Consider the following 21,746-nt stretch of genomic DNA (forward strand, 5'->3'; position numbering starts at 1 on the left):
CCTGTACCCTTCAAAATCTGACTGTTACAGCTGTAGATTCCCAATATTTTTTCTGTTAAAAGTCTATTTCATATTTTTGATATGTTCCTGTACCAAATAAAATTGATTTCATAGCAAAAACGGCCATATTTTTTTGTCAAGCTAAAAAAATGGTAGAATTTGGTTTTAGCTATGACTGAATTTTCAATGTAAACTTTGGGGTATGGGGTAAGTTTTGGTTACATATCATGAAAACTACACAAGATATTGCATGTTACAATATATCATTCTAAAGATTAGTAAATTATCTTTCTAATGATACCTAACAAGTCAGGTTATATCCAAAAACAGGCTCAGCAGATAACTTATAAGAAGACAGTTTTAACAAAAATGCATGCAAATCAGCAACACTGTTATTTTGCGGTACCCTTCAAAATATGACTGTTACAGCTGTAGATTCCCAATATTTTTTCTGTTAAAAGTCTATTTCATATTTATGACATGTTCCTCTACAAATAAAACAGATTTCATAGCAAAAACGGCCAGATTTTTTGTGTCAAGCTAAAAAAATGGTAGAATTTGGTTTTAGCTGTGACTGAAATTTTCAATGTAAACTTTGGGGTATGGGGTAAGTTTTGTATATATCATGAAAACTATAGACGATATTGCATGTTACAATATGTCATTCTAAATTAGTAAATTATCTTTCTAATGATACCTAACAAGCCAGGTTATATTCAAAAACAAGCTCAGCAGATAACTTATAGGAAGACAAATTAAACAAAATGCATGCAAATCTGCAACACTGTTACTTTGCGGTACCCTTCAAAATATGACTGTTACAGCTGTAGATTCCCAATATTTTTCTGTTAAAAGTCAATTTCATATTTCTGACATGTCTCTGTACCAAATAAAACAGATTTCATAGCAAAAACGGCCAGATTTTTTGTGTCAAGCTAAAAAAATGGTAGAATTTGGTTTTAGCTATGACTGAAATTTTCAATGTAAACTTTGGGGTATGGGGTAAGTTTTGGTTACATATCATGAAAACTACACACGATATTGCATGTTACAATATGTCATTTCAAAGATTAGTAAATTATCTTTCTAATAATACCTAACAAGCCAGGTTATATCCAAAAACAAGCTCAGCAGATAACTTATAAGAAGACAGTTTTAACAAAAATGCATGCAAATCTGCAACACTGTTATTTTGCGGTACCCTTCAAAATATGACTGTTACAGCTGTAGATTCCCAATATTTTTTCTGTTAAAAGTCTATTTCATATTTCTGACATGTCCCTGTATCAAATAAAACAGATTTCAGACAAAGCAATGCATATTTTATTATGCCCAGCTAAAAAATTGGTAGAATTTGAGTTTTACTGTAATTTGCAATGTTAAATTTTGGGGTAAGGGGTAAGTTTTGGTTATATTTGACAAAAACTGTAGAAGATATTGCATAATGCAATATGTCATCTTAAAGAAGAATAAATTTCCTTTCTAATGATACCAAACAAGTGAGGTTATGTTAAAAAATGAGCTCAGCACATGACTACAAGAAGACAGATTTGACGAAAATGCATTTGCTTGGAAAATCGTGATTTTGCGGTACCCTTCAAAACATGACCATAACAGCTATTGCGTCCCTATATTTTTCCTGTTAAAATTCCATTTCGTATTCTAGGGATCCCAGGGTTCTGAAAAATACAGGTTTGTTATCCTGTGGGGGGGTGCACGTAGACCCCCTCTAGCCCACGGACTATCTCCAAAATGGTGACATATATCACGGCCTGGAGAAAGTTCATCACCATCGATCGAATGTCTGTGATATTGCTTTTGCTTCCAAATAGACATATTGAAATGCACAGGGAACTTCGTGGTATGGCAATTATATGAATTTTATGAATTATATGAATTTTACCGTAGAGAAAGTCTATGACATAGCGGAGCAATGATACCGACTTCGGAGACTGCGAATTTTTTTCATTGCGACCGCTGGTGAGAGCAGGTCGTCGATTTTTTTCCCACTGGCTATTTGGCTTTGAATTTTCATTGCCCTCATATGCTAAGTTAAAGCTAAAAACAAGAAAGGCGTTCTCTGTAAATCAATAAGCCTATTGAATATGAAAAAATCGGACATCTGAACCTCAACATGCAGTTTGAAAGTTGCGCTCTCTGAATCAGGACAGGGACATCGGTGAGGCCGGATTTCACGTAGTAGCTATGGAAACCGACGGTTCGTTTATTGTAAGAAAGCATGCGATGTACTGCTCCTGCTCCCTTGGGCCATGGACTTTCACTGTCTCGTCTCTATAACGTCTATTACCTAACCATGCTAACAATCACATGATAGTTCAGTGACATATATCTTCAAGTTTTGATACATTAATCTACCAATCATCAACCATCGAACACATCAAAAACAATGGTCGCAGCCATGGATTCAAGGACGTTCACAAGGAGACACTATCAATGAGCGGCGCGCAGAATTGTTTTTACTAGTTTTGAGAACTTCTAAAATAACTTGTAATCTGTGTACCTTCACACATCGAACCGATATTGTATGCCTATCATCGTCGAAGTTTATTTCTTTCACTGTAAAGTTGTTTTTATCCAAAACACATTTCCAGCTAGAAGAGTCCCACTGAGCAGTCAAATGAAAGGATAATTGCTTCAAACAAATGAAATTGCACAACGAAAGATTGAAAATCAATAGCACATTGTGGACGTGATTTAAAACAATAGAGCTCGGGAATGGGACTATTCTGTTTTAGTAACGGGGATGGAAAGCACAGAACTATAAAGCTACTGGAAAAACGTGCTGTTTTTCCTCATGATTTTAGCAACTGTAACAACCCTTTATTCTTCACTTACCTTTCCATAATTGAACAAGTCATCGTTGATGACACAGTCCCCACTTGTTAATGGGTACTTTGATTACAGGTCCTCAGAGAGGATAGAGTCCTCTTCATTAAATCTGTGATAAAAATACTTTTGAAAAAATTCTCTGGATACATGTCTGAGTTATCATTCAGGACATAAAAAAATCGTAATAAAATGGCCACACGGCGACCATATTGGATTGTATCACAAAACAAATTAACGTGCATATGTATGACATTAATCAATCTCCTAGCTTGTACCAACTTTTAATAAATTTGCTTGATACATGTCTGAGTTATGGTTCCAGACATGAAAAAAACGTAACAAAATGGCCACACCGCAGCCATATTGGATCGTATCACAAAACAAATCAATGTGCATGTGTATGACATAGGTCAATGTCCTTGTACCAACTTTGAATAAAGTCGGTTGAGATATGCCAGAGTTATGGCCCTGTACATGAAAAATCATGACAAAATGGACGCACGGCGGCCATATTGGATCGTATCATAAAACAAATTGATGTGCATAGCTATGATATTGGTCAATGTCCTTGTACCAAATTTGAATAAAATCGGTTGAAACATGCCTGAGTAATGGCTCTGTACATGAAAAAATCGTAATGAAATGGCCGCTTGGCGGCCATATTGGATCATATCACAAAACAAATTGATGTGCATATGTATGACATAGGTCAATGTCCTTGTACCAACTTTGAATAAAATCGGTTGAGATATGCCTGAGTTATGGCTCTGTACATGAAAAAAATCGTAACAAAATGGCCGCACGGCGGCTATATTGGATTGTATCACAAAACAAATTGACGTGCATATCTATGACATTGGTCAATGTCCTTGTACCAACTTTGAATAAAATCGGTTGAAACATGCCTGAGTAATGGCTCTGTACCGGTACATGAAAAAATCGTAATAAAATGGCCGCCTGGCGGCCATATTGGATTGTATCACAAAACAAATTGACGTGCATATGTATGACATAGGTCAATGTCCTTGTACCAAGTTTGAATAAAATCAGTTGAGATATGCCTGAGTTATGGCTCTGTACATGAAAAAAATTGTAACAAAATGGCCGCCTGGCGGCCATATTGGATCGTATCACAAAACAAATTGACGTGGATCGTATCACAAAACAAATTGACGTGCATATCTATGACATTGGTCAATGTCCTTGTACCAACTTTGAATAAAATTGGTTGAGATATGCCTGAGTTATGGCTCTGTACATGAAAAAATCGTTAGAAAATGGCCGCCTGGCAGCCATATTGGATCGTATCACAAAACAAATTGACGTGCATCTGTATGACATATGAAGTAATCCTTGTACCAAGTTTGAATGAAATCGCTCCAGGCATCTCTGAGATATCTGCGTGAACGGACGGACGCACGCATGCACGGACGCACGGACACACGCACGGACATGACCAAACCTATAAGTCCCCCCGGACGGTGTCGTGGGGGACTAATTAAACTAGGTTTAGGGGCTCATACACACAGTGTACACAGATGTACAGCATTTTAAAAAGTATACTCTGCTGGGGAGGAGCAGGGATTTACACTCTGACGGGTACAGTAAAACAATGGTCACGGCCATAGGTTCAAGGATGTTCACGATGAGACACTATGACAAAGAGTGTGTCTAAAATTGCTTAGACTAGTTTTAAGAACATGCAATATTTGGTCATCTGTGTACCATTGCGCATCGAAACGACAAGTGTAGGCCTTTAGCTTCGACATTTTATGGGAGAGACACCACGACTGAGACCGACAGCAGCGGCACAACAAATAAAGGTCAAGGGGCATCCGCAAAATTTTGGTGTGAAATTTGGTCCCCTACTGGTCATTGTTGTATAGACACTAGCGTTCTTGGATTCTTACATAGGCCAGAATAAACCCTAGCTGCGTGGGTATAGGGGAGAGCAAAGGTCATAGAAAAATCAGAAAAATAATACTTTGAAACTATTTTTCTCAAAATTGACAGGGCATATGACCTTCATATTTCGCAGGAAAGAACTTAGCCCTATATGGTTTAAAAGGTGACTGTAACCGAATTTTGATTTATCAATTTTTATGCAAATGAAGTCAGTTTTAAAGTTTAAATTCAAAAGTGCCGTCAGCTCATGTGACCTTTTTATAGTCATGTGATCAAAAAATTAATTGTGGGGAGTTTTACCCGTGTGCAAAATTTGAAGTCTCAAGGTGCAATTGTGTTCTCATGAGGGTTTTGGTCTCGAAACCCTAACTATAGCACCATGAAACATATGCTGAGACCAGGCCCCTACCCCTGCCCCATCCCAGGGAATGGACATGTACACTTCCCCCTATGCCAAAACAGGTCATCTGACTTCTTGGAAATGTAAGAAGCAACCAACTTTTGCCCTGTCATCCTGTGAAGCAAATATATGACACTTGTAGCAACTATTCAATAATGTCCTTATCACATTCAGATATTTAATATCTATGGTATCAAAAGTAAACAAGAGCATGTTTTGATATTTTGAAGACAACGAGGGCACAACTGCCTTACTCAAAATCACAGTAAACTACAAAAGGTTAAAAAAATTGACATTGCTCTCCATCTTATGCATATTTTTAAAAAAATGTCTTTATATCAATTTTTCACTGGAGGAAATGAAATCTTCCTTATCTCATTCTAAATGTTGTCAAACCTCACTGTAGAAGATGTACTTATGTATGTGTATAGCATCCTCATGAGGAGACCCTCATGAGGAGAAGTTTTTGAATATTTCTGATGCTGATGCACAATCCAACAATTGAAATCCTATCAGGCGGTTGTAACTCTACTACATTTTGTAGTTTATATAAGTATATATGTTTCAGTTTTGAGTGGTATAAAAAAGTTTTGTCATTTTTTCAATGGCAGTCTTGATACACATTCAGTAATTGTTCACTACTTGCCTATGACTTTTTTTCATCCTCTAGCCAAATCTCCAAAGTCTACATTAACACTATACTTACAATGCATTAAACAATGCATGCATACACCCGAATTTTGACCTTGGTACACTGACTTTCACTCGAGAGCCCTATGGGCTAACTACGATCCATGAGGCAATTTCTGACAGCAAGTTATGGAAGTCAAAGAGAAATATTAAATATGCTAAAAACATGACCTTGCTAACTGTAACCAGGTGACACTTTCACAATAAGTAAATCCATATTTATCACTTTTGATTTTCATCTATTGACTTAAAGACTGGTCAGTTCTGCAGAACCTAATGATACAGTACGTTGCGAATAGTTCTTTTACCGGTTCCATGATGCAGTGCGCGCCAGGGTATACAAAGCGTACGTTACGCATAGAACTTCTTAGCCGTAGGGTACACGCAGGGTACGTTAATCATAGAACTCTATGGCAGATTACACCCTGACCTATATTTTCGTCGCTGATGATTAGATTATACACGGGGCATTATTTGGTATTGCAAACAACAATAACAATCCGTTGTACAAAACAAATCAGCATGTTTTCGCTGTTTTTAGCTTATATACGGTGTTTGATAAAGTCACTGCAATGCATTGTGGGATAACCAGGAAAAGGTCTATAGGACAGGCTAACACATCCAGTGAGCTAGTGATTATTGTGACCGTTAGCTTTTAGTCTGATAACCATCATCTCCTCTGCCTGCGGCCTCCATGATTCTAAACCAGGAACTCCTCGTTGTTGGTTGTGATCTATTTATTATATAAGTGTTGCTAACCACACAAAATGTGCTACATCTAAGAGAAAAACTTTTGGGGTGAAAACACAAGCTGGTGAGAATACTGAACACAAAAGACACTAGAGATCACTAGACACTGCTTGGTGTTCATTGTTTGAGACATATATCTTCATCTTTGGCAGGCAAATAGAAGACACACATTTGCAGTGTTTTATAATATGCAGCATGGGAATAACTGTTGATAAAATTCCCCTTGGTACACTGATGAATCAACCATGAGAGGGAAAAGCAAAAATGTAGCCACATTTCCTTTACCCTTTGTTTAATGATCCACTGCAAACATACAGACTATGTGCAGGCCATGATGAGTTCAATATATGTTTAGATTATGAGGTGCAGTTCCATGAATTACTGAATGAGTGATTACTAACTTAACAATTGACAGATTTCTCGAGTTGGCTGTTTCGGTTATAAAGATCTGAAGAAGTACAACTGCATTACTCAAGGAATTCCAGCTTTCCCTTTTGATAATAAGATTATTCAATTACCTGCATGGCAGCTACACAACCTTTGGGTGGGTCACCTGGTACATCTACATGTATGACACCAGCTGGGGCACATTTAAAGTTACGCTCTGTAAGACCACAGAATTTCAATCAATCAATCTTTTCATTGAGAGAGACTGAACTTGCAATTTTGATCAACAAAAATTACAATTAAAGTTGAACATACAAATAGGCTAAAACAACTGTTTTTCTTGATTGAACTGAAAAGATGTGTATTTCATCTCTTAATGTCCAATCACAGAGACAGTGGTATTTGCATTCTGCCAGTTGTAACCTGAAATTGTAGCAGTGTGTACATTTGCAGGCTGACAACCGTATTGTTGTGAAACGTCTCTAAAATGTTGTATGACTTACTTTGGAATGTGCCTCCAAACAGAACAACTTAAACTTTTTGCTCAGCTGTTCTGAAGGAAACTTTAAACCACCCTCTTTCAAAATCAAGGATGTGATTCAGGAATGATAGTGCACATTCTGGTATGAAAAACAAATTATGAAACATTTACCGATGTTAAAATTCCAAACTGCCACTATTTTCACTAAATGGGGACAAATGTAATTTATGATTTTCACAAAATCAAGATGTCATAACTTCATTTAACGTAAACCAAAAATTTTAAAATGAGCTGACAGAATCAGTAGACATATGAAGTGTACAAAAGTTGCAGGTTCCAAGTAGTTGGAGTACAACAACAGTATTAAAAGTTCTTCACATTTCTCCATAATCGTGTTAAGTGTTTGTCTTCATCATCACTTACCTTTGAACACTGGGACACATGATTTCAGTTTACTCATTGCACTTTGGTCCTCGACACTGGCTTGGCATACCGGTAGTGCATCCTAATCCCCTTGTTACGTTCATAGAACATTTTCTGTGACAATTATGAATAAGAAAAAAGATTATAAATGAAAAATATCACAGAAATGAATAATACAATGATCAGTATAATACTTAATAGTGAGGCTTTAAGAGAATATGTGATACAATAGATATTTAGCAGACATAAAAGACAGACAGATAATGCTGTGCCAACTGGACGGAAGATTAAAATTACCATAGAAGCTACCGGTAATACAAATGGTGTTAAAAAACTGTTCAAGCAGCTTACATGACGAACTAAAGGAAGGGAAAATATTGAAGCAATATACCACACCCAGCAATGGTATACCATGAGAGTTCACTTCATATGTGCACTCGCTATCGCTCGTGGAATGTCGTGAACTGGTCAAAATCTCGTGGTATACCATCGCCGGGTGTGCTTTATTGCTTAAATACATTATTGCACATAAGAATTTATTACCCTTTATCAACTGTTCCTGTGTGGTATCAGCATGTGTGTGATTTGTACTTGATAACCATGAGACATATTGGTTTATAAGTATTTGTGTAAAACGTGAGATAAGTTTACGTCCCCATGCAGCCACGTAGACATCTGTTGGAGCAATTTTCCATGATACAAATATAAGACTGCAATAATAAAACAAAGCAAGAAAACCACTAAGTGAGTTACTTTTGTCACACACAAGGTCATGAAAAAAATTCACCATAAAGGTAAATGTGTATTGTACCAGGTTTTCTGCATTTTGAGGGGGTTGACAATTGAAGTTTTTTCAAACATTTCATTTACAAGTCAGGGTTCTCCCCAGAGTCCCAAGAGTGTTGCATGGCTCATAATATTTATGAGTATTAAAATTCATGAAACACTGTAACATTTTATATGCTTGTATGTTTACTTTTATAGGACTTGATGTACAAATTATAACAGCCATTTGATTTGCACTGTACCTTCAAGGTATTATATGAAAAGGTATCAGTTCAAGTCCAGAGTCTGCAATTTATATTTCATTAGGTCATTATCTAGGCTACTGGGACTAGGTAAACTATTACAGTATCTGGCTCTTCTTTGCAGGAACCAGTTCCTACCAACCCACACTTATGTAAATATGTAATACCTAAATTGCTGTACAGGCAATTTCATGGACTTGCCCTCAGTCTGTGGGCTCACTTTACGACTCCATCTAATGAACTGAAAGCATGAATTTTAAGCACATGTGTTGTGTTCTTGTCGTGTATACCGGTACAGGGCTTTCATTAAGAGCCAGCACCCGATCAAATTGAACAGTTACTCTCATGATTTCACCACTGAAGCAATAATTCAAATCTGATACTACACCTAAATCCAAACCTTACCCAGGATATCACATCTGATGGAGGATGCTGTGGCTACTATGAGCCATGTGAGGTGATGGGTTTGTGTATCAAATATTCACCTTGCCAGAGGAAAAAACCTGGAGGTGATGGATTTTAACTTCTGAAATTGATACATTGTCAGGACATGGTATGATACGGTACTATATGCAAAAGTTTCAGTACCAACAACCATGCTGCTTTACAGAAAGTTTTGTTTGGTGTTTCTGTTCATTCCATTCATTGGCAGATTTTCAGTAGCAAATAGACAATACTGCAGAATATTTTCACTAGTAACTTATTTTCACTATTGTTCACTGAACTCGTTTTTGTGCTAAAATAAAATCCCGGTGAATACTCTTATTTTCCATTCTTTACACATACCGTACACTGATAAGAAAGAGTGAAAATAAAATCACAGTGATGTCAAGAACTATTGTTTTCAGCGAAAATAATTCCAGTGATAATAAAATATTCTACAGTACATGTCAAACACCAACAAATGTTGAGCAAACAAGTCATTGACAATGACATAGTCCCCACTTGTAATAGGAGTATTAGTCTTAATGGGGCAGGGAAATGTGGTCTTTAAAAAGTATCACTGGAGTGTATATGTTGAGATCTGTGGGCACATAGGTCTATGTCGTTGTTCCCAATTTGAAACAATGAGGCATATCTAAATTATGGTTCTAAATCAGGAAAAAAGATCAGACCTCTAGCTGTATTGGCCAACCAAGAAATACATATGCTCATAATAAATGAGGTACAAGATGTGACATCTTAAGGTCTAATATCCTATCAAAATTGAAGGGTATAGAACTTGTGGTTACTGAGATATGCATAAATATGTATAATCAAGGTCAAAGGTCATCAAGGTCACGTGACATTTTGAAAAAAAATTGTATTGCTAATTAATCCCTACCGGTATATACCAAAAATCAGACCTCTAGCTCTATTGGCTTGCCCAGAATTACATATGTGCATAATGAGGTAAAGCGTGTGTTGTCATAAGGTCTCCCATCCTACTAAATATAAAGGACATAGCACTTGTCGTTACTTATTTATTGACATAAACGTATATTTTAGGTAAAAGGTCATTGAGGTCACATGACATTTGGTCAAAAAATTTCTATCCTATAGTCATCCCTATACCGTATACCAAAAATCAGAGATCCAGCTCTATTGGCTTGCTCAGAATTAGGAATGCACATAATTAATGAGGTACAGTATGTGGCATAATAAGGTCTTCCATTATACCATATATGAAGGGTGTAGCACTTGTGGTTACTGAGTTTACGGACAAATATGTATATTTGAGGTCAAAGGTCACCAAGGTCACGTGACATTTTGTCAAAATAATTGTATTGCTAAATTATCCCTATATACCTAAAATCAGACCTCTAGCTCTATTGGCTAGCTCAAAATTAGATATGCACATAATTAATGAGGTACAATATGTGGCATAATAAGGTGTCCCATCATACCATATATGAAGGGTGTAGCACTTGTGGTTACTGAGTTATGGACAAATATGTATATTTGAGGTCAAAGGTCACCAAGGTCACGTGACATTTTGTCAAAAAAATTGTATTGCTAAGTTATCTCTAAATACCAAAAATCAGACCTCTAGCTCTATTGGCTCGCTCAAAATTAGATATGCACATAATTAAGGTACAATATGTGGCGTTATAAGGTGTCCCATCATACCATATATGAAGGGTGTATTACTTGTGGTTACTGAGTTATGGACAAATATGTATATTTGAGGTCAAAGGTCACCAAGGTCACGTGACATTTTGTCAAAATATCTGAGATATCTGTGTGAACGGAGGGACATGACCTAATCTATAAGCCCCCTGGACTTCATCCGTGGGGACTAAAAACTGTGTCACTGCATCCTTTTTGCAATATGAATACGATGAGAAACTAAATTTTTAATTTTACTTGGCCTTATACATGGGATTCTATGGAGAGCTGACTTTTCCATGGGAGTCTATGGAGGTGTAAACTAAAAAGTCCTCTAACATGGCCAAATTTGATTGCATTGTGAAACAAATCAACGTGCATCTGTATGGGGTAGGGTACTATCCTTGTGCAAAGTTTGAAAGAAATTGACCGGGGCATGTCTGAGATATCTGCGTGAACGGACAGACGCATGCACGGACATGACCAAACCTATAAGTCCCCCCTGACTGTGTCCATGGGGACTAATAAACCATTTAGTTTAAGACTTTGAAGGGTTTTAGGGAAATCCACCATAGTAACCATGTCACTTGACTTAAACTACCGGTATTTGTCTCTGCAGTTGCACCAGTACTCTAATATGCACAAGATATTAATCCCAGTTGGTTTTTGCCATTCAATAAAATCCCCGGAAAATCCAGTGGGCGAAAAAAAGAAAATTAAGGACCCAATGCTCCATTCTGCAAATTAGTGTAAGCAGCGGCTGCAATGTTTCAATCTTAGAGGTCAAAAGTCATCATCACTTCAAGTGGGAATGTGCTTTGATATATAGCCTTTGGATTGTGAAAGCATCATTGATCAATGAGCGTGGAGATAATTTTACCATTCACATGCCGACTTTTTACCGGTATTTATATCATTTAGCGTCAAACTAGTTTAGCCAATAAAATGATGGAAATCTTGGTAAACAAATCTGGCGGGAGATCGACGACTATTGTTTTTTGTTGCAAAGGGTCTGCAGACTAGGGGGAGCACCATTTGATTGGGGGGAGCACTGGAGAAAATGGAGGTGTCGACAATCTATTTTTTTCAAAGTACCTGCTCGCACAACAAATAATTTTTTTTCTGCATAACTGAAGGCAACACAAAATATTTCATTTGTTCTAAAAATGAAGTGACGTGCATATTTTTGCATGTCAAAGTTCATTCCTGCAACCTGTAATCTTTAATGGTGCAGAATTTTGCACATCTAATCCCTTCTCACATTAGAAAATTCAAATATGCAGATATGCATTTTCATGAACTCAAAACTAAATTGACTTCACAATGTTTATCTTGTACCGGTATTAAACATTTTTGATGAAATGAATCTGCATCCATTCTTCAAATGCTAAACTGAGCAAAATTTGTCATCGTATACCATAACGGAGGGGTCAAAATTAATTTGGCAATTATGAATAAAGTACATGAATGTAAAGAAATCAACTGAAACATACACATTGTAATATGACTGCCACCATAGGCAGCAGCTCAAAATACTAAGATCGATTCTAAACACTCATTTTTGGTAATTCCAGCACCTCACATCACTTTTTTGGGGTGATGCGGCAAATATTTTTTATTAACCGGGGGGGGGGGCGACAATATTTCCCCCCAAAATCCTCCAGCCCCTCCCTCAGAAACCAAATGGTTTTCCCCTCAGCATGCTTGGTAAAAATCTTTGTGACTTGGGGCTGAAATTAATCAGTCGATTGGCCAATCACTTATACATACATACATACATACATACATACATATACATACATACATTATTACATACATGTACACATACAAAAGGACATCACTCACACCACGGTCCGTCTACCGGTATATACACAGTCAACAGTTTATCAACGCGGTAACTTAGAACTACGGTCATTTTGCAATTTTAGCCATTCTTTTATGATCAGTTTATGAAGGCAGGCTGTCTTTACACCCCTAATTGTCGTTGTATGCCGTATATGTGCAATTACTGTTTGAAAACTAAGTTGAGCTATTGTGATTGCACAAAACAGAGTGTATAATTACATGTTGGCCATAGACACGCCCTCTTTTGGGCTGATCGCCCCCTCCACACTATGGTAGTGCCCTCTAATAGGCATGATTCTTGCGGTAAGATTTAAATTCAGATATAGCTTCAAATTGAAGTTGTAGCTTCGTTTCCTGTGGTATTTGACACAATTTTCATCTTGTAAACTTCAAAAGTTAAGGTGCTCTACTTGTATAGAGTTTAAGAAGTGATAAAATTTCCTTTAAAATTCAGTGTTGCTCCAAAATCCAGTGGGCAAAAAAACATTGACTTTAATGAAGAGAAACCATTTTTTTTTATTGGTGTGGCTATTCTGTTCCGCTCATTCCGTTCCGCAAATTAGTGTAAGCCTTATCATACCATACATTAAGGTTCTTAATATACAGAGCAATATTGTCAAATTATTTCTAGATTTTAGTTTTCTTTGTTCAAAATATATTCAACATTATCCCATTTTTATCATTTTTAATTGTGAATTATCATATTTAATTTCTTAGGAAAATGGCTTTTATGATATCAACACAAATTGTCCTGGAACATTTCTGACAAAACTCCTGAAAATACTACAATTTCAAGTGACTGTGAGCTGTAAAAAGTGAATTTTTTAGCTGATTTTCCGGGGCTTCTGGACCCTCCCCCCGATGACCCCTTCGTGGCTACGTGGCAAGCTGCCTATTTTTTTATTTTAGCCCCCTACTTCAAAACTTAGTGAAACCCCTGGTATATGTATGGAGTGAAGTGAAAGCACTTTCAACAGGTGAGATGGCTTTTCAAAAGAAAAGAAGCAGTCACTCCCGTATGATCACACGCGAGTTCACCAAACCAGAAAATATTACAGTAAATACATCAGTAGCCAGCAACAGAAACAAAACAAATATAAATATTTTAACCACCAGAAACAAATATAAATATTTTAACCACCGTCAGCTGGAAAGCACATCAGCTCCTCTACAACACTGTAGTCTGCTGACTGGACATGAGCAAATCAATAACCTACTGGTGACATTACAGTATCAATCTACTGACACATAAATCCTGGCGTGGCAATGTACTTCCATTTGATGTTGCTTATTTTTTTGTTTCTGTTACACTTGATTTTTCACAACCTGCAGCATAGAAATATGAAAACTTACGACGCGGCCACCTCCATGAGTGAAAAAACGCTCATGGACTGGGTAGTCTTTTTACTCGATAGATCGATCGAGTACTCACATCGTCGTCGCGCCTCTTTACGGCAACATGAGCTTAGCGCTACTTGATTTTTGCGTAGGTTAGCGGTGCCGAAATTATGCTCTGGCTCGCGAGAATTTGCCCTCCACCACAAGCAGACAAGTGCAACAACCAATACAAGGGGAACGACGACGCGCGACTGTCGCGCGACAGTGGGAACTGAGTGTGGGGTCGTGCTATGCCGCCGTTGACAGGTACAACTTACCCAGCGAAATCATCCACCGTAAGTATCTCACGTCGATCCGTTGAGTCAAACAAATACTTTGTAGAGGCGATCAGTATTCTTTGACGGTATTACATTCGCTGAAACGATTTTAGGAACAGCATTGAAGCATGGAAGTCTCGTACCTAACCTAGCCTTCGTCAATGACCTGCATTCTCTCGTTGACTCTCCTTAGTATTATCGGTATTGTCACAGAGTAATATCATAGACAGAGTGGCAACACTTGCATGCCTTTTGTTCCATGGTCGTCTCGGTAGACTATTGGCTTTTCATATTAAAATGAGCTTAAAAGGTGTTAAACTTTTTGGAGGCTTGGTTTGTGGTTGATAATTACACGAGATTATGCGAAACATACGACGAGATGGCATCGTACTGCCAGTCGCGTAGCAACCATAGTTACTTTGTGAGCTCTCAGGCCAGAAACACTGCCTCACGCCAATCAAAACATAACACGCCAGCAGTTTCATAAACATGTCCTTTCTTGGCGCACGTGTAAAAGACGGTATGACTGACCGTAAACCATTGAGTAAAACCAGACAGTATCGATAAAAGACTTTCAAATTTGGTTCAAACACACTCATTATATATCATAAAAATATGAGAGGAATTTTTTAAAAACGGTTAAAACCCACTTTCCTGAAGCTCAAAACACTCCCGTTTTCGCCAGCACATCAATTCCGATCAGCACCACACGACAACAACAACACAAGCTTTGTCGAACATACTTTCGCTTAACAATTGGTGAAAATCCGAAAATTACCGAAGGGTGCATGGTCGGCACTCTTCGGAAAAGAGAGCCAAGAGCTTCGTGAGGCGAGGCAAACATGGATTGCTTACGTAACCGCTTCACGCCTTAAACAATAGCTGTTGCCACTCTGTCTATGATATTACTCTGTGGTATTGTGGATGAGATAATCAGCCCTCTGAAACATCGAAAATTCGTTTGGTGGATTTTTTCGTAGCATAAAGAGTCACTCTCTTGTTGCATGACAGTATTAATCCTTCACACGCTTAACGCGCTTATTCTCAAGTTCAGTGTATCTATCTCCTGATAGATCATAGATGATCTATAGAGTCTGATTTTAACATCTTCGCTCGATCGTGTTGTGCCCTCAAGTAAACAATTACGGTTAACAGCATAGTCTTTTCTACTTGTTGTTGGCTTATCGCAATCCGGCGCCTTCAATCTCTTCAAAGCCTTAAAGAAATAACATTGTCTGGTTCGGGTTTGGTCACAGGGGACTGTCTAAATGTCCGTCCCAGGGGTGGGTAGGTGTTTCGTTGTATCGCTAATAAAGATATATTCTACCAACCCTTGGTGTTTCGGTCTTAACTTAGCACTGCCCTTGACAATCTGCGTATACGTTTTATCAACATGCTGCGTCTATTATTGATGAGTTTGAGTGCCTAATTAGCCAAAGTAATCAAGGGTAAATTACTAATCTGTAGACGCTCTCACCAGATTATCACCGGATTAAATATGACAAAGTCAATAACGAACGCACCAGCAAGGTATAACTGAAGAAAGGGCTGAAAACTCTCAAAAGCCGTGTTCACAGAAATCTACTTTACAATAAACATTTCCTAATTTTTCGAACGTCAACAGTTTTCTGACATGTTTAAACGGGGACAGGCCAATTTATGCCTTCGTCGGTTGCTTCTTCGAGCTGTAGGACGCTAATCGAAGCGGTGGAGTCAGTGTCCCGATGCGGTCCGTCAGACCGGAAGCCGGAACTACAAACCTTTAACCTTAGAAATGTTAGTTTAAGCCCACATGATCGATAGAGGTAAACAAATTAGCCAACATGCTTTGGGATCGAGGGTCAAGCTCATCGGTGTTTATGAACACGGACATGACAATCTATGTATTTTTTGACTACAGCCGGTCATCGTTTGCGGGAAGAAACTCGCCGCTTGTAAACATAAAAACTGACTAGTCGGCAAAAGTATTTTCATGCCTTATATATGCTTATTCGTTTCCAGACGAGATGAAAGCTGCAAAGACACACTGGAAGCATAGTAATACTCAACCAGGTTGATCTATACGTTGGGGAGATATTGATGTCACAGTCTTGTCGAACGAAAACGGGGATGTTTAAGCCATAGCAAAGACGATATAGCAAAGACGATAAATCAGTCAGCTGAATAAAACGAATTTTTTGGACACCATATCTTTTTATGTCAGTTTTGAGCCCGCGTGAAACCCTGCGTAACAATGTAATAACTATACAAAACCTTTTGGACATATCTTTTATGTCAACGTTTGGCACGCTTTAGAAATGCATGATATAGCATACTGTATATGTCTGACTGTCGGGGAAACACTTCTTGCGCCGCTGTCGGACTCAGTCGCGCGATCACGGTGTCTTTCCCCGTCTTTCCCTCGCACATTCGCTTTACCAAAAATGTGTTTTTGTATAAAAACCGCAGCTTTACAGTTAAGGATGTTAGACTTCGAAGTTTATGCAATCCATCATCATATGGCCACTGGCTCGCCTTTACATGTTATGTGGGACTTTGCTCGGAGTTCACTACAATTTGACGTAGGCGTCGTTGACTGATAGAATGGAATAACAGAGATGTGTACATCGACACAAATGCGAATGCACTGGGTTTTTATCGCCTCCGTCGGACTCAGTCGCTGTGTCTGTCCCTTGTACGTCAGCTTTCTCGAAAATGTGTTTTGTATAAAAACAACTTACAGTGAAGGATGTGATCCCTCGAAGTTAGTAATACACTTGTCGATTTGATATGCGAAGACACACTGACGACCAGTTATTTATTAGTTCTCAAACCTAGTGAAAATCATTCCGCGACACTAATCGATTATATGTCTTTTGGAGAATGTCCTAAGAACCTGACATGACCCTTGTTTGATGCGTTAGGTAGTTGAGTATAAGGATTGATAAAATAATGTATCAAAATATACACAGATTCACGCGACTGCACTATATTCTTGGCAGCTCAATGACGTTTATGGCCGTCCACTGCAGTACATTGCATGCTTTCCATGCAAAATCCCATATGTGGCCCAAAATCCGGCTGTGACTAATGTTCCCGTCCTGTTTCCGAGCATAACTTTCGAGCTGCGTAGCTGGTAATGTTGAGGTCAAGATATCTGAATCGTTCGTGTTCGAAATACTTCTTGATTTGCAGAGAGAACACTCGACCTTCTTGTTTGTGTAACTTAGCACATGGGGAAAGTGTGAAGTCAAAGGTATGAACATCAACACATGTAGGTTAGGCTGCAGATAATTTAAATTGTTAGCATTTGGTTTTGGTTTTGGTTAGAGCCGTAACTCATGCTAACTCTATGGCATGTAGTGCAATTGCTTAGTAGGCTTAGAATTTGACAGTTATATTATTCCAGAGAGGGAAAATTGAAAGATTTTTTAAATACACAATTGATGTCATCTTTTACGATGCCCAGGGTTGCGGTTATAGTCTCAGTACAAGAGAAGAATTGTTTATTGACTGTTTTTACAGCTATGTTCCAACATTGGATCTGATACTCCCTGCTGATTAATACAGCTAAAATGTGTTATTGAATGCCAATTTGGTATCTGGTAAAATGACTGGATGAGTTGCTATTAGCCGCATTACTGGGTGAAACTCTATTAGAGACCCTGTGAAGGGGCAACTGTTCAGTAACTGCATTTGACATGTTTTGGCTATTTTATTTCCTTTGATAAATTATTGATGTTGTCAAATGCATTGAAATGTGCTCAATCACAAGTTGGTAGAACTCAAACCATACATAGACTTAAAGCATGAATACTGAGATCTGTTAATTTCTTTGATTAGTACAAAGTAAGTTATGATTTCAATAATCAATGCACTTAAATTGTCAGATGTGCTCCAATGACATTTGCATCATTATTGCAGAATTGTTTCAGGGACATCTATGCACAGCATCTAGTTATACTCCTGTGAAAGCACAATATAATAATTTTGCCATGTGTACCTTGAGAATATTAACTTACAAGATTTTAACCTTTAGCAACTTTACTAGCAAATTTCAGTAGCAGATACATTTTACTACATTGTCATAGCTACATAAATGATATACTGATCTTTAGATTTCATGTAAGTTTACCTTTACCACATCCACATTTGGTGGGCTATGCTGAGACTCTTGACAGCACTGATGCCATTTAGAAATGACCTCAATGACCTGATCAAGTGAAGAGTACATTCCCTTTTTATGTGAATAATTAACTAAAATATTGAACCAGTGAAATTCCTTTTCCTACAATAATTATGTTATTTTATTCTTTTTCAGAGTCCAGTCCAGGCATTTGTGAAATTCTGCAGTTCATCACGGGTTCTAAGTCTGTTCCCCTAAAGATGTCAGTAAAGTTTGCCATTGTGGACACTATGCCTCTACCAGACCCAGGCGTTTGCACTGAGGAAGTCATTCTTCCAATTAGTCATAATTCATATGAAGATTTCAAAAAAGCTTTTGATTCTACTGTGACCATACAAGGAGTAGGGTATGGTAGATGTTAGGGACATGGCATGAAGGCTTGTGAACCACAGTCTAGCGTATGCCTTAAATAGGAACATTTCTGGAACTATTCATGGTCAAGAGCAATGAAAGCATTATTTTTTGCCATTTTTAATTTGTTACAGAAAGTTCCATTGACATTTGTTTAATATTACTAGCTACATTGTTGACAAAGTGTAATTCAACTTGATAACAGGTACATGTAATACGGCAGAGTATATATATTTGACTTCTAAAATTTGGTACACTGCCTGAACTCAACAGGAATCCTCTCCAAGGTATCAGTGTTACTGTTGCAGTTACTGTAGCTGATAAAAGTATAAACATGCAACTTCTAAAAGTTTGAAGGTTAGAAGTGTAGCATGGATATTTACTGCAATGAATCAAACATTTTGACTTTGGTTCATTACATTTTCAAGATATACCATTAAAATATGGAGAAACTGTAGGTAAAAATGCTGATTGTTTCAACAGTATGATGACATGTTTGTATTGTTTGGTCCATAGCTGTCATTTAGATCTCCCACTGATGCTTTAGCGCTGCTAGCAGCTCTCACTGGTATACATGTCAAGATCAAGTATGGCCAAAGAGTCTCATGGACTGTCATCTAGTGCTAATGTTCCTACCATATATAGGACACGTAATGCCCTCCCCACTGCCGCATGACGCAATATAGATGTCATTTTGAGATTCACTTTCTCAATATTAAAAATGTTGAAAAAGTGTTGCAACAGCAATAGGATGAAAAACTTGCAACTTGCATACAGATATCAAATTGTGTGACAACCTTATCCTCATTTGCCTGGATTGACCATTTTACCTCCGAGAGTTTGTGCAAGTACAATATTTGTTCTGATAGAATAGTTTGTAAATTTTGGATAGGGTTTGTAGTTTTTATATCTTTTAGAAGTTTTGACAGGTTTCATTTTTTTGAATGGTATGCCTCGTAATCAGACATGCTGTCCTTGTGTAAGTTATGCACACTGTGCCATTGCAGTGGTGTACAGAGCATAAACCTTCCCAGGGTAAATACCCACGCCATGAGTCCAGGAATATACCAGGCTGTGACCAGGCATGCTAAGGGACAGCTTAATTCTTCAAGTATAAATCACCCAAATTACTGTAATCTTGCTGAGTGAGTAGTGTTTTTTGCTCGTCATAGCTACATGGGTGGACATGTATAAAATTTGACATTTTCTTTCAGTTAGAGCTGATGGTAATTCCTCATTAGGAGTGCCAAGCTCATATTAGGTAAACTGTCAGCAATTTATGAGGAGCTTATTAATTACACTTATTGTCTGTCTGCCATCTGTTTATCATCGACCAAATTAGTTGAATACTATTGCTAAACTGATGATCAGACTGTGTTGAAATTTGGTATGAAGGTTCCTTGTGGTGACCTCAAACAAAGTTGTTATCAGCATGGTGACAGTTGCATATTTTGGTTGGCAGCTTTTGCCATATTTCATTAATAAACCTTGGTATGCATTATCATAGGGGAGACAAAAAGATTTGTTGAAATTGGAGTTTGGATATTTTATGCAGTTTTCTGGTTTTAAAATCTTGTGCACTTTGTGTTGCAAGCTGAGCTGAAAGAGTAAATTAGTTGCTGTAGTGTTTTGTTTGCTTGTAATGTTTGCTTGTAACAAAATCTTTATTGTAATTCTGGCATTTTTTGGCAAGATTTGTAAAATTTTTGTCAGTCACAATCAGCAAGCAGCTTTGAAATGTATGCATCATGTTCTCCCCAAGATCTTGTGAATTTAGTCAACTGGGTTTCATGTGATTCACATGTACTTATTCTGGTTTGTTACAGGTGACAAAAATCATAATCAGCTTTACAATCAATGTACTGTAGTTGTTGTTCTCTTCCAGCCAAGTCAGTGGAAATCAGCATGATTTCAAGAGTATCCATCTGTTAGGAACCCAGACCCATTAAGCTGCTAATCATAAGGGCCTGAACGGCTTACAAGCCAAATCTGTTGCTGTTCTGTCAAATTGAATTGATTTTCAAAGTGACAAAACTATCAAATGAGTAAATTTATGAATATGTGTCAACACAAGATGGTCAAAATATGTCAAAGTTGAACAATGGCTTCAAACTGCATTTCACTGACTTGGTAGGATGACATTTTATAACATGCCTGGAAGGAAAAAGGTCAAGGTGAAAACTTTTGAAAAATATTCCCCTTGTATCAGGTTTGTCACAAGGCTCTATTGGTCAGTCACATCACAATATCACATTGGTATGAGGTGAACTTTAAACAAAAGAGGGCAATTTGGATTTGACGTATTGACACAGAGACATAAATGCAAATATTTACCCCTCTGCCTATTTTGAACCATCAAATGTAATGTGGAGAGATTTCAATTGAACAGGGACCGGATAGATGGACTGAAGTAGTGAAAGTGTAACAGCATGACATTACCTCAGATGCTAGTGATCAGGGTACTGTGGAAAATGTTTTGTGAAAATGTCAGTTATCAGGTGTGATAGGAGATGCAGCTACATTGTAAAACAAATTTAAAAATGTAATGAAAATCATCACATACTAATTATATTCTTATTTACAGACTGTTAAATTGTGCATGCTGTGTTTTATAAAAGTGTATTTCAAAGTTGTTGAAGTTGTTATATTGTTAAATAAAACTATCCTATGTGCAAACATGATTTTCAATTCTGTTTGTATTCTACCGTACAAAACATCACAGAAATTA

At 37.5% G+C, this 21,746-nt stretch overlaps 1 long non-coding RNA gene across 1 annotated transcript; it reads left to right on the forward strand.

The window, feature by feature from the left end:
- Window positions 1–17,652: 17,652 nt before the first annotated feature.
- On the forward strand, window positions 17,653–21,699 carry LOC139132768 (uncharacterized). Its single transcript, XR_011552417.1, has 2 exons — window positions 17,653–17,737; window positions 18,803–21,699. It is a non-coding gene; the product is annotated as an uncharacterized lncRNA (long non-coding RNA).
- The last annotated feature ends 47 nt before the right edge of the window (window positions 21,700–21,746 follow it).

Source organism: Ptychodera flava, chromosome 5, assembly GCF_041260155.1.
Source record: "Ptychodera flava strain L36383 chromosome 5, AS_Pfla_20210202, whole genome shotgun sequence".
Taxonomy (NCBI): domain Eukaryota; kingdom Metazoa; phylum Hemichordata; class Enteropneusta; family Ptychoderidae; genus Ptychodera; species Ptychodera flava.